The sequence below is a fragment of the Adiantum capillus-veneris genome, chromosome 15 (assembly GCF_014529385.1).
Source record: "Adiantum capillus-veneris isolate H3 chromosome 15, ASM1452938v2, whole genome shotgun sequence".
Classification (NCBI taxonomy): domain Eukaryota; kingdom Viridiplantae; phylum Streptophyta; class Polypodiopsida; order Polypodiales; family Pteridaceae; genus Adiantum; species Adiantum capillus-veneris.
In genome coordinates, this window is record NC_140945.1 from 37,508,612 (window position 1) to 37,523,696 (window position 15,085).

The following is a 15,085-nucleotide window of genomic DNA, read 5'->3' on the forward strand; positions in this document are numbered from 1 at the left end:
AACCACTACAACAGGAGGGTGCCCAGTCTCGTAACACTCTCCACCCAAGCACTCTTGTAATTCTCATTAGGAATCTATTCTAATGAAATGCCCACTATGTTCATGCTAATTTCCGCTACACATAAGTTATTAGGCCATTAAATGTTACACATCATATCTGTGACTGTGTCTACCGTTGACAACAATGTTGAGCTGGTAGCTTTATCCGGCGCGAACACTTCAATGCAAGCCAATAATGTTCTGCAAATCTTTTTGAGCATTTGACACGAAAGGTCAGGAGAGCCAGTAAAGAGCTTAATGGTGCCCGTTAGGGTTTTCACCATGTAGGCCTTACTTATTCTCTCTCCCACCTTCGGTCGTGGCATCCTGGGGTAATTAAGCCAATTTGGCTGCTTTGCTGTGATTTTGTCATGTTTCTACCAACTCCTGACTCGTGGCACTGGACAGAATGTTGCATCTTCTCTAACTTCCTTGGGTGCCTCCACCAAATAGATTAGGTAGGTTGGATACTTTGTCAACCACCCTTTCCTCCACCTCAGCTAGGAGTCTACTATCTTCTTTGATTCCTCCTCTTTTGTGATGTCGCCTTCGTATAGCGCGACATACTGCTCTTCTTCTATCCTTTTCTTTGTTTTCAGCACTTCAAACTTTAGTAGAGGGAGGGGCAATGTAGGTTGCATCCACTGTTCTTGCAGCACCTTAGTATCCACCCCTTGAAGTCCAATGGAGAACAGGAGTCTTCTTTCCCACTCCATGGCTGCCTTTGAACTCTCCTCTGTTGCCTTCTCTATCTGCTCGTGCAATCTCTTTTCCTCCTCCTTGGTAAGTCTTGATGTTGTGGCCTCTTCTTGTGCAGGGGTTGGATCTTCACTTGTTGTGGCTTCCCCAGTCTCTAGTAGCTCCACGGCGGCCCCGCCTGTTTCTTCTTGCTGATCCTCTGTATCTTTTATCATTTTGTCTTGCAGATCTTGGAGTTGCTTTCGGAGGGCCTCATTCTCCGCTCTCAGTGCTTGGGTCTCTGATGTTGACCAATCGTTCTTCTACAGCCAATGAGCCCTCTGCAATGTGCAATCTCTGCACTTGCTCTAGCCGCAATTCTCTTTGCAAGCTCCGGATTTGATCTTCCAGACCGGGGATTATTGCTCCCTCTGGCTCTACTCCTGCTCTGCTAGCTCTTGGTGTGGATCTAAGCCTTAGGATTGTTCTATCCTGTAGCTCCATCCTTTCTCGTAGCTGAATGAGCTCATCCTTTGCAGCTTCCAATTCCTCATTAATTCTTTCTTTTTCTTCTTGTGCACTGGCCACCTCTCTTGAAGCATCAGCAAGTTGGAGGATTAGTCCATCTCTTTCATTTTCTGCTTCCAGGAGAGATGCCTTGAGGTACTCTGATTCTTCTAGTGCACTCTCATTTTTGTTTCCATCTCATCTTCTCTCTTTTCCGCTTCTTCTTTGCTGTCCCTCATTGTCTTTGATCGAGCTTTGATCTGCTACAACAGTTGATGCACTTTTTGGATATCTCTTTCATCCTCATCTTCGAGCTCATCCTCCTCTTCAAGCTCATCCTCTTCCTTCTCAGGTACCAACATCCGCTCTTTGTCGAATCGATTCTTGGTCCTCCTCTCCTTTCCTCTCTGTTCTTCCTGTGTTAAGGCAATGCCATACACAACTTTGAGGGCCTCTTCTTGAGTATATCATGTGTCTATTAGAGCATCATATTGCTCTTTCTTCTCTTGAATTGGATCCGTTGCCTTCTCCTCTTGCTATATTTCGGGCTTTTCTAGCACATCCACCTCCACTTCAGTAGTCGTTTCCTCCACTATCTTTTCCTCTCCTTCAGGACTAGATTCTTCTACCTTGCCCTTGCCCTTGCCCTTGTCACCTCCTTTTAATTCAGCTTTAAGGTGCTGAACTTATGCTTCGGTGTATGGCTCTACTGGTTGCTGCTCCAATATAGCTTCTGATTCTTCATAAGTCTTGATATATTGATCGTACTGATCAATATGGGGTCTGGTTGAGCTGGCTCCGACTTTAGTTGGATCTGGTACCCACTTTTTCTCAAAATCTCCTTTTAAAGCTCGCTCGGCTCTAAATTTTTCAATCAGCCTCTCCATTCTGGCGGCTTTCTGGCTCCTAGTTTGCTTGGGAGCGGGTTTCTTCTTGGTCTTCTTCTTGAGGGGCTCATCTGATTCTTCTTCTTGCTTGAAAACAATCTCTAGCTTCCGCCTTGGCCTTGTTGACACTCTCTTGGTGACCTCTAGCTGGTCTTCATATTCATCTATCTCTTTTAGCCATTGGTTTTGCGAGGGAGCCTTTGGCCATTGGTCCCTTGCTCCGATAGCTTCATAAGCTATCTTAGTTAACACTTCGGCTCCCCCAATGTACTTTGGCTTCTCATTCTGCAAAGCAATTACTTGCTCATGAATGTGATGAGCATAATTGACTTCCTTCGGGATGTTGCTCTTTATTTTCCAAGTGATGGTTGTGGCAATGGCATGTGTAGTGTGGTATACTTTTGTGGTCTTTTTCTACATATGTGTAAAAATTGGTTGTAGAGCCGGCAAAGCTTTGCCGCTCTCGGATCTGCCATGTCTTCATAGGTGGCATTTTGCTTCTTGGCCCATACACTTCTATAGCTTCTCGTCTTTCTCTGACTGAGCTTCCTTTGTTTTGTAGCTTTAGAGCATCTGCAATGAGCTGAGGAGTGATAACCACTTCAACTTTTTCCCCGTCCCAGGCTGTGAGTGTAGCCATTCCATCTTTCTGTATGGTGGTTACCAACTCATACACTCTTTGAGCGTCTACTCCTAATGGTCTGGAAGTAAAAAAAGTGCGGAGATCTGCCCTTTCGAGGTATCTGCTTATCTCCTTTGTTCTGTTGTAGTCCACCCGTTCTTGGGGAATCATTGGGATATCCAATGTTTGTCCCCGTGGGTCTCTGAAAGTACCTTGGTATATCTTTATCCCCTGTTCTTCTAACACCGCTTCTTCTATCCAAGTCTTTGTGGGCTTGAAAGTCTGTGAGGGAATAGAAAATGGCTCGGCTTCTGCTATTGCTTCCCTGAGTGTTGGTCTCTTTCTCTTTGCTGACGAGTTCCCCAAATCCATGGATCCTGTAACTCCAATTTCAGAAGTTAGTGTCTTTTTTAGTACTGAAAGCCGAAATTAAGCTTTAAACTATCCAAATGACTTAAAAATTGAAACATAAGCTATTCAGAGCCTAAGGATGCAATGCATATGGAAAAATATGACATTTGGGTGCAAAATCATGCAGTAGACATCATATGCGTATGATGTCTTTTGTGTCAAAATGGATTGATATTGGTTGTGCTTGTAGCTGATAGTGCATACATCCATTCTATATGTCTGGATTTGAATTTGGGTCCCATTTGGTCAAGTTATGGCCATTTTAGTTGTGGTCATGCTCTTTGCAAGATATTGAGGGGGAATTGGATTTTGTGATCCAAATTGGATGAAACTTGGTGGTTGGCTCTCAAATGGCATGTAGATCACTTCTGTGTGGTGGTTGCAACTTTGAAATGCAAAAATCAAGTAGGGAGACATCATACGCGTATAATGTCTTTTTGGGTAAAATTGAACCATTTTGCATTGTAAGCTTGGATTTGGCTTTATATAGGCTTAGACAATGATTTTATGAAATTTGGGTATAGTTTGGACTAAAATTGACTTTGGAGACATCATACGGGTATGATGTCTTTTGTGTCATTTTTGCATGAGATTGGTTCTGTGGGCTCCTCATATGATAGTAAAGGACTGTGTGTACTCAAATCTGGACTTGAAGTTGAGTATGATGAATTTTGGCAGGATCAGTCTTTAAACAGAGGATTTTTCGTTGATTGGGCTAATAGAGTGATCCCCTTGACCAAATGGTACCAAACTCCATATGTGGCATGTATTTGATATATATAATGGATAAATGATGAAAAATGATCAATTTTGGCTCTATATGTGCAAAATGACATCATACGCGTATGATGTCTTTTTGCCCAAAATGGTACTTTTTGGTTCCTGATAGCTTGTGCATGTGTTGAACAACATCCCTACAAAGTTTCATTGAGTTTGCAGCTATTTTGGCAAATTTAGGGCCATAAGTCGGTTTTTTGTCCTACTTTGCGTCTTTTTAGTTTCCAATTGGTTTTTTAACTCCAAATCTCATGATACTTTGTACATTTGATGTTGTTAGCATATAGAAAGAGGCTATGCATTCATGTGTTCAAGATGATGTGAAAATCATGCTGTGAGACATCATACGCGTATGATGTCTATTCTTGATAAAAAGTGTTTTTTGTGCAAAGCATGGTTTGTGCTAGTGCCCTAAGCCCTGCTAACTAGTTTTCAACCTTAAAAATCATCAGTTTAGTTAAAAGCCCCCTTTGTAGGCATTTCAGTCTCCGAAGTCGTCTTTTGGTGTTGGAGTTGATTTTCCTCGATCTTTCTCCTCAAGAGTTGCATCCCGAGCTCATTTGAGGTGTTGGGAAGTCTTCTATGTGGTTGGACTCGACTTTGGTTCCTTCTTTTCCACCTTTAGCCATTTGATTGCCCGAAAGCGTCTTTTTTCACCATTGGTAAGTAAAACGGCTTTCTTTTGGGTTTTTCTTGTACACATGTGTCATTGATGACTATTTAAAGTTTCTTTGTGAAGTTTCATGGCAGTCGGTCGTCAATTTTGGCCGTTATGCCAAAATGACGCTTTGTGTGTTTGCTGCTGAATCGGTTGTTTTGACCCACTTTTGGTGGTCCAAACCTGGAGATACTCCATGGTTGCATTGTCCTCAATGTTGTCAAGCTTCTTGTGAAGTTTGGTGTCGTTTCGATAACTTTTTCCTGTTTGCCGCTTGCAGGCTCTATTGACCTGGGGTTTTTTCAGTTGGTCTTTCTCGTACTTTGAGAGTTAGGAACTCATCTTCTACAGTAGGGTAAGCCACCTATTGGTTCTTGCATGGTTTGGTTAGGCAGTTGTACCTCTACCTAGCATTCTACCCATTTCCCCGTCTGCTCTTGTTTCTTTGTTTTGGTTAGTTTTCGCGACAAAAGTTAGTGATAGGCATCAAAAGCTTATGGAAACGAGTCTACCTCTCATATCTGGAGTCCTCTGAGCTCTCGTAGCGGTCGTAGAAGGTTGGATGCTCCTGTGAGATCTTTGCTCTCTCCAAGTGGGTAATAGTACAAATGAGCTTGTAAGTGAAGTCAAAAATACTTAACTCTAGACATCTCGGCTCACTTGTTACCAAATTTGACATGTGCTCCTATCTCGTCGTGAAATGCACTTTAGGATTTGAAATTTCTCAATTTGGACTCCGTTTGACCTGTTTCTGAGAAATATGTCCACTTTGCCAAAATTCTGTCATTTCGGGCTTTTTGCAACTTTTCCTGAATTGTGCCCAATTTTTACCGTGGGTTGCTCCTGTCATTAGGATCATCACCATGTATTCTTTTCTTTTTTCTGATCTCGTTCCACCTGTTTTTTTTTTTCTTTTACTTTTATTAAGAAAATCCTAAAAAATAAAGAAAAATAGCAAATTGAAACCAAAAAAATCCAAAAATACACCATAATTAGCTGGTAACCCCGTGTATATGTATATACACTTATTTGTGTTTTCTCGGCTTGGATTACCACTTTTTGGCTCCAAAAACACGCATATTTAGTCGTATTTACAAACTTAGAGACTCAAATTCATCATTTGATCTCTTATTATTGCAAAACAAAGTATATATAAGGGCATAGATATTATTAATATCTGCAATCAAACATAAAAAATTCGAAATCATGTAAGACACTTCCCTCGTAATATCATTTTCTTTGTCCTTATTGCTTGTAGTTCCTGTATACCTATATACCTCCCCCCCTCCTAGTCTGAGTCCTCCCAGATGACTATGAAGTGTCTAAGGGTGAAGCATTGTAGTTGTTGTGGTCATGCCTGGTGAATTCAATTATAGAGCAACGAAATAGCAATAGTTGCAATAATGCCGCTCTTTGTTTGATTGTCAGGTTGTTGGGCAATATTTGGGTTGTCTGTAGCACTTGTGTTGTAGAATCAATACCTGGGTTCTTGTTTACATTTGTGTCCTTTTTGATAATCCAAATCTGCTTCCGATTTGACTGTGCTTGCCACAAACTCTTTGCTACCCAAATCTGCTTGACTTTAGGTTGTGATGTCTCTGTCCTTGAATACTGAGGATTCTCTATTGATTGTACTGAAGGGAGTTCCTATTTACAAATCTTTGGAATCCAAATTTCCTTGCTATGGCTTTGTGCTGTCATCAACTTCTTTGGAATCCAGATCAATTTCATTGAATTTGCCTGTCTGAAATCACTTTGTTGTCTGGTATTGAAGACTTTGTTTTTCACCTTTGTTTTCTCTGGCACAACCTTCTTTGGCCTCCATACCAACTTTGAGTCTGCTGTCTTTAGCCAAGGTTGAACTGTGCGTGTATTATCTGTCTTCTCTACCCATGTCTGAGATTTCTTCTTTGAGGAGCATTCCAGTTGTGTAGAAGTGGCTTTTGGTTGCCATCGCTCCTTCTTCACCTCTTTAGGTCGTTTACTCTTGTCATTGGATTCTTCGGCTTGCACCTGTACGGTTGCTTTGGAGAACGGAATGGATTGACTTTCCTCCTCATATTTGATGTTAACTGAATTTGAGCACCAATTAATCATCGCATTGTACTGCTTTTGCCATGGTTTCCCTAGTAACAACGGATATTGCGTAGCTTTGTCTTCAACCACATAAAACATATGTGGATACACATATTGTTTTATCTGTACGTGCAGTATTATGCATCCGATTGCTTTAATTGAGTGTTCTGAATAACTCTTCAACTCCTGTTTGGCAGTCTGCAGCTTAGTGTCATGTTTCAATTGCTTGTACAAACTGACTAAAAGTAGGCTAGCTTGTGCTCCTGAATCCAATAGTCATTAGGAGATTTCGGAGGTCTTTTGGAGGGCCTTTTGGAAGAGAGAGGAAAATAAGCTCCTCCAATGAGAGAAGAGCCTACGTTACGTAGAAAAATAGATTGATATTAACAAAAATATAAAAGGTGTCCCTCTCCTCATTTAATAATCTAGTGGTCCTTGAAGACGATCACTCTCTTTCATTTAATGCGAGCACCTTTTTCAGAAGGTAGATGCGGTGCATTTGATACGGCTTACGTCATCACTAGAAGTCAAAAAGTCACAAAACTATCAAGTGGTGAAAAATTTTGAAACTTTTGATACTGTCAATGCGTCCGGAACGCCCAAATATCCTAGAAATGAATGTCCAATTGCCTCGCTCCGACTTCCAAAGAGGCAAAAAATATCAAAAACCCCTAAAAGAACATTTTACTAACGGGGCGCGCGAGGGGGCATTCCAAAATGTTGAAATGCCTCCTCGCGCGCCGTTAGTTAAAAGTCCCTTTTTTCCTTTTTTTAGAGAGCTTTTTGAGAGGAAAATGTCAAAAAAACTCTAAAAAGGGGCTTTCTTGAAAGATAAGTGTCCAAAAATCACTAGAAGGAGCTTTGTACTGACGGCGCGCAGGGGGGCATTCTAGAATTTTAGAATGCCTCCTCACGCGCCTTAAGTAAACCCATTTTTTGGGGTTTTTTTATATTTTTTGCCTCTCCGGATGTCGGAATGAGACAAGTAGACATTCATTTTTAGGGTATTTTGGCGTTTCGGACAAATTGGTGGTGTCAAAAGCCTCAAAATCTATCACTATTTCATAGTTTGTGACTTTTCAAGTTCCAGTGATGACGTAAGCTGCATTGAATGCGCCGCACCTGCCTCTTGAAAAAGACGCTCGCATTAAATAAAAAAGTGACCGTTTCCAAGGACGATTGGGAATATAAATCTACTTTTTAAAGTGTCTGGTTGTCCTTTTTGACGTACTTACAAGGCGCAAGTGCATTTTAAAAAAAGTTTCTAGAGAGAGAAATACAATTTCTTACAAGGCCCTCTAAATGATGTCCGAAATTTTCTAATGGCTCTAGCTTTAATCTAATTTGGCCCCACTTTGACCTCGATGATGGGCTCTACTTTGTCTTCATCCATTTCTGATACACTGACTGCGTTTATTCGTAAGGCTCCTTCATTGCGTTGTCGCTGACGCAGTAGTCTTCTTTTCTTCATTCTTTCTTTTGCTTCCACTTGCGCTTCCTCAAAAATATTTTTCTTTTTCTGAAGTCGCAGTTTATTTTGATGTATTTTGAGAAGCATGTCTTGGGTTAGTGACAAATGACATTAGGAAAAATATGAACCCTCTAAGGGCTCTTTGGGATTACAGTTAATTAGAGGCCAGCGAATGAGAAGAGGGTGGTGGACACACTCTATGCCCTCAAAAATGTAGGGGGACAAAGTAGTCTTACACTTCTTAAATGGGCTCTTACCTAGTGAGAAGGTGGGGGGGGGGGGGGGGGGGGGGGGGGGGGGGGGGGGGGGGGGGGGGGGGGGGGGGGGGGGGGGGGAAAAAATCCCAAAAATTTGAAACTTTTCAAAATTTTCAAAACTCAAATTTCATCTTCTTAAAACCCCCCTAAAACTATTTTATGGTCAAAAAAGCATTTTTTGACCTCACTACACCATCTCCATTGCTGCAGCTCTCCTCCCCTACCACCTTCCATTGCCACACCAAGCAAGGGTTATCCACCTTCTCCTCCCATTTCCACACCAAGCAAGGGTTATCCACCTTCTCCTCCCATTTCCACAAGGGTTAACCACCTTCTCATATCACTTTATCCCACCTACATTGTAGCAACAAGCAAGGTCCTTCTCCTCCTCTTAGTTTTCTTTACTCAACCATGGCCAACTCTACTTCGCAAAGGTGGCCAAAAGATGAGGTCACAGCACTTGCATGCCACAACACTAGAGGTGTAGATGATGAGTGGATGCCACAAGAGTTCACCAAAGGTGCTTGGGTATACATGCAACCATCTGCTATTGGCCCTCATCGTGTGCGGAATCGTGCAAACTTGGATCTTCATTGGAAAGAAAAGCTCCTTGGCATTAGGAGAAATATGAACCTTGCATGGGCCTTGTAAGGAATCCTAATTTTTAGGGATTAAGGCTAATGGTGTGTAGGGTTAAGGGGACAAGGGCATTCAAGAAGCTAATTTTGAGTAGGTTTTTCTAGCCTTTTTTTAGACACATGTAGGATGTGGACCTAGGAGGTCACCTTCTCTCTCTAGCTTTTTGAAAGTGAAGGGAGTAAAGAGGTGTGGCCACATCATCAAAAACGTGGATCACTAAGAGCCAAAATTTGACTTTTTGTAGAAAAAGTTATTTTTACTTATTTTTTACTTAAAAATCCCCCCCAACATATATCCATATCATAAAAGTATTTTTTGACCTTTTTTTAAACTTACAAGCACTAAAAGTCCAATTTTTTAAAAAAAAACTCCCCCCCAAAAAAAAAACTTTCTTCTCTCTTCTTCCTCTCTCCTTTCTCCCTCTCCTCTCCCTCCCTGTCTCCTTCTCCCCTCCTCCTCCCCTCTCTCTCCCTCTCCCCCATTGTCCCCTTCTCTCCTCCCATGTTCCTCCCTCTCCCTCCCTACCCGCTTCTCCCCTCCTCCTCCCCTCTCTCTCCCTCTCCCCCATTGTCCCCTTCTCTCCTCCCATGTTCCTCCCTCTCCCTCCCTGCCCCCTTCTCTCCTCCTTCTCCACTCTCTCTCTCTCTCTCCCCCACTACCCCCTTGTCTCCTCCCATGTTCCTCTCTCTTCCTCCCCCCTCTCTCTTTTCATCCTTTGCTTTCTCATGCAATAGATACCATGGTGCTCAAGGACATCACAAATCGTATGCATATATATTTGCTTGTTCGCAACGTTTGCACCGAAGGCCGCACGTGAGGGTGAGCAGAGGTCATCCTTGGAACGTCGTACCATGGGTGAGATGAATGTTGATGGTTCTTCAATATCTTGCCAATACCATCACATATTTGAATAAAACACCCCTTTATGCAAGGTAACAATGTACTTCTTACTTTTGATTGTGTTCTTCTTATCATAAACTTTGAAGTTTAAGGTGTTGCCTTTACTTGTTTTGTAGTGCTTGGCACAAAGGTTGCTTTTATGCACAAATAGTGAAAGGCTGTAGGTTAGAGAGGCCAAGTGTCACCACTTTTCCTCTAAAACAGTCTTCTTTGTTACATCTTGCAGGTAGGTGCCTCAAATCCATGCTTATTAGGGGTGGTAATCTCATCCTAATGTATATTTTAGGATTGTTTATTCCCAGTTAGATAGAAATAGTTGCAAATTTGTATAACATATACTTAGTAAGTTTCTTCATTATATAGCTTGCAAATGTTGAATTCATACATGTTTTTGTTACAAGGTGACCTCTTGCTATACTAGTTGAGTGGCGTTGTTTGCAAGAATGGCTCAAGGAACTGGCATAACATGAAGCTTTTACGGTGGCACAAAGCTCTCCTCAGCGGTAATGTGGCTCCCACTACACCAAAAATCATTATGCTAACATGGAGAGATCCCTAGTGGGACAATGCAAAAACTTTTCATCAGCAGCAACACGCCCTTTCCTAACATGAGGGCACTCCTACCAAAGATATTTTTATGTGATAGGTCACCCCAGGAGCATACCATGTCATGGAATGGATGTAAGAACTATGACCGCACTACTCCTTGTCCTCGAAGTTGTTCACAGATGTATGTTTATCAAAGTTAATGAGAAGAAATTTAGACTTTTTTGTTTGTTGATGTGTAAGAGCACTCTAGGTCTACCATATTTTAGATTGTTTGATAAGTTAAATAAAATTTGTTGTCATTTGAAGTGTAAGTTTATTTTTGTTTGGTAGGATTGTACATGAGAAGACATAATAAAGTATAAGAGATCGACAGAATAAACCTCGATTAGATTCCTACCATGCACTTGTGACACCAGACCTCTCCTTGACCCCTTTGATTTCTATCATTGTGGGAAGTCCAAGGGTGGTTTAGTTTCAAATTTTTAGCAATAACTTTTTTTTAAAGGAAATTTTGGTTATTTTAAAGTTTGTACACAGTCTAGGAGTTCATTCTGATTGTTTTCCTTCAGTTTCAATTTTTGATCGAGGGCACTCCTTGGAATCCACTTTTGAAGGTGTTATGGTGAGATTTTGAGAAAGTTTTGTATGTAGGAAATGCAGTCCTTAACACAATAAAAAACATTGGTTCTCTGAGTATTTTCAGATTCCATGGTTTTAATGCTCGTTCGAGCCCGTAGATTAAGGAAAAAGTAAGAAATGTCTGTTTTACATCGTTTTTTAAGAAATTGCCAACTTGCACGTTGGTTTTTGGAGAATCCGAGTAGGATATGATTTTTTTGCATCACACGATGGTCGAAGAGCGCAACGAGATGAACAAATTTATGTGAGAAAAGCCCAGACAGATTCGGAGCCAATTGAACACTAGAAGCTCTTGCAAACAGCCTAAAAGTTCAACACTTACAAAAAAAAAAAATTGACCACTTGAATTATGGCTATGTATCAAAAAAAAATCTTGAGGGGCCACAAGGGTGCGTAAATTGGCCATCCAAAAAATTTGAATGGCCAATTTGCGCGCCCTTGTGGCCCCTCATGTTGAGGGTCCATGGGGCCCTAAAATGACAAGTATAGGCATTTTTTAATGCATATCCATGAGATAGAATTGGGAAATTTAATGTATTCATAGCAAACCCCCCCCCCCCCCCTCCCTCCTCCAATGGCAAATAAATAAACATTGTATCATGCCATGCATTAACAAAAAGCTTGTACTTGTCATTTTAGGGCCCCAGGGACCTAAAATGACAAGTACAAGCTTTTTGTTAATGCATGGCCATGAGATAGAATTGGGTAGTTTAATGTGTTCATAGCACCCCCCACCCCCCCCCCCCCCCCCCCCCCCCCCCCACCCCCCACCCCCAAAAAAAATGGCAGATACCTAAACCTTGTATCTTGCTTATCAACCATTTTTTACTTCCTTGTGTCCATCCCCTGTTCTTGGAAATATCTTGGTCCCTATTTGTGCCTGGATGGCCATTCTACGCGCTATTGTGGTCCCTCTTTTTGAGGGTCCCTGGGGCTTCAAAATGACAAATAGGGGCTTTGTTTTTATGTATGGCCATGAGATAGAGTTGTAGTGTTTGATGTCCGGAGTATTCACTATGTAAAATTTTCCTATATCATGTGCATTCACCACAATGGATTGAAAGTAGTCCTTATAGGCCTTACCTACACATGTTTCTGTAACTTTACAAGAATATAAATTGCCTTCTGTTGAACACATGTGCTATGTTACATATACTTTAGTGAACTCCCAAGGTCAAAGGCCTCACAAATTTTGTGCACTCAAAACATTTAGCACTAGAAATCAACCAAATAAGGAGCCAATTTTTACTTCCTTGTGTTCACCTCGTGTTCTTAGGAATGTTTTGGTTAAGCCATTTCTTTGGTATTTGAAACCATATGTGACCCCTATTGTTATAGTATCCAACCAAAGGTTTCTTGATTAACGGTTATATAGGTTCGAGTGATACATATCTTCTATGTTAACAATGCATGTATCTATAATTTATGTTTACACTTTCTCTATCGAAATGAGCTACATAGTAAAAATCAAATCCGCAATTCAACAATTAAGTTCACAAGGTGATAGCTATTGGTATAATCTTTAGAAATACCAAATAAATAGCTACCAATAGCGAATGAATAGGGATATTTAAGAAGGTTTGATACCAAAAACTTGTCAACACTACTCAAAAAGGTGGAAAGTCAAAGGCTTTATAATATATATGATGAAACAAGAATTAATAATAAGTCACCCCTATATATCTACACCTCCATCTCAAGTTGTCACTTCTCTAAGTCAAGCTTGGCATAGGCATAGTATGGAAACAATAACATTTTGGAAAGCAAAATTTAGCTTTCTCAACTTTTAAAATGTTGCTATTGATATATATTCAACATCCCCAAATGAGGACATCTTGACAAAGGTTATGATCCACTTAATAAGAATAACCATTAGTGATTAAACTGAAATCAAAATATTGCATGAATTTCTTCATGGTGGAATGATGAAGACTTGAAACTTCAAACATCTTACAGGCAAATCAGAATTTCCATAAAAATCAACAATATTTCTCAAATCTGTATGAAACTCCAGTAATCTAAATTAAATACTCTCACTCAGTGAGACACCATTTAACAAAAAGAAATATTTATATTGCATTTATAGAGGAATCCAGCCTCATAAAAATAATTACAAATGGAGACAATGTTGTTGTTGTTAGGCTTCTCTTACAAGTATTTGTCTTTCTCATCTAGAGATTCATATACATGAGTATTTGTGTGTCTATGACACTAGGGAAGATAGTAGTACTATAGGGATGGCTTTTCTAAGAGCTTCTAAAGAGTACCTATTGGTTCAAGATTCTACAAAAATCCTACTATTCTTATCAAAATCTTTTAACACGGTAGTGAAAGGTTCCTCACGGAACAAAAATAGGGTGATTTCCATCTCTACACATGGTTGCTTGCTCATGTCCTCTCAAAATAAGTTGACTCTGTAAGTAAACAGCAGATTATGTGAGCACAAAGTTATAAAGTACAAAATGATATCATTCTAATAATCTAATGACAACTATACAAAGAATAAATTATAAGAAAAATCTTTGATGACTCTCCATAGATAACACAACTTACTTACATTGTGAGACTCAATCACATGCTACAAAACTATAGATGGCGCACCAAAGCCATCAACAAAATAGCACCACCCAATGTTATGAGGTGTGAAGCCTAAACATTGAAATCCATAAAGAGCTTAATTCCCTTCAGCATGATAAACTTAAAGATGGAGATGATCTTAAGCTCTGAATGTAAGCTACAAGGGTAGTTTTCTCACCATTCTATCTTTATGTTGGAGATGAATCCTTGCAATGCCCATGCACTATTCACACCTCATGTTCTTGTGGTATGCAAGTCATGTGAGTTGATGCTTTTTCCACCTTCGGAAGTAGAGGTTTCCATGTAGTGCGAGTGAATGAAAGTAGGAGGAGAATCTTGTTTCATGATGTAATGGAGGTGAGAGAAGGGAGAGGAGCTAGCTTGGTGTGGAACTATGTGGTGGGCAAGGGGAAGAGATGGGGGAGAAGCTTCCTTGGTGCTACAATGGAGATGGGAGAAAGCTAGTAGAGAGATAATGCTGGACTATAGGGGGTGCATGTGGTTGTTGCATCCATGGAGAGCTTGGAAAAGGGTTTGTAGAGAGAGAAAATCACTTTTTAGCTATAGAATAGATTTGGAAAGACTTTGGAGGGTGGAAATGATGTTTTAAAATTTTTTTAAGATTTTAATTTTTTGGAATTTTTTAGTGCTCGTTTTTTACTTTTGGAGGTCAAAAATACCTTTTTGACCATGAAATAGGTTAGGGGACCTTTTAAGGATGAAAAACTTGAAATTTGAAAATTTTTTGTGTATTTTTAAATCCGGGCCAAAAAGTGGGGAAAAAAAGGTCAAAGTGGTCCCCCCCCCCCCCCCTCCCTCCCTCCCTTTCCCTTAGCCACCTCCCTTACCTTCTCACTAGGTAAGAGGCCATTAAGAGGTGTAAGGCTACCTTGTCCCCCTACTTTTTTGAGGGCATAGAGTGTGTCCACCACCCTCTTCCTATTGGTTGGCCTCTAATTAACCTTAATCCCAAAGGGCCCCTAGAGGGTTCTGTTGGGGTATAGGCGCATGTGCCTTGCCCGGCCGCCCAGAGTCTGGGCGCCCACTGACTTGTATACCTTATACATAGCATAAGTGTATAGGGGGCTGCTCACTCTTTGAGTCTTCCCACCCATATCTGTGTGTCATGTGTCTCCTTCTCTCTCTCTCTCTCTCTCTCTCTCTCTCTCTCTCTCTCTCTCTCTCTCTCTCTCTCTCTCTCTCTCTCTCTCTCTCTCTCTCTCTCTCCGTCTGTGGTGCGCTCTCCGATCCCCTTCAATTGGTATCAGAGCGACACATGTGAGAGCATAGATGGACGGCTTTGCGATGAACTCATCGGCTATGGCGGAGAGGCACTACAAGAGGTTGTGTGCTCTTGTGATGCTGTTAGCGACGGAAATACACTGGGTTTTTATAACC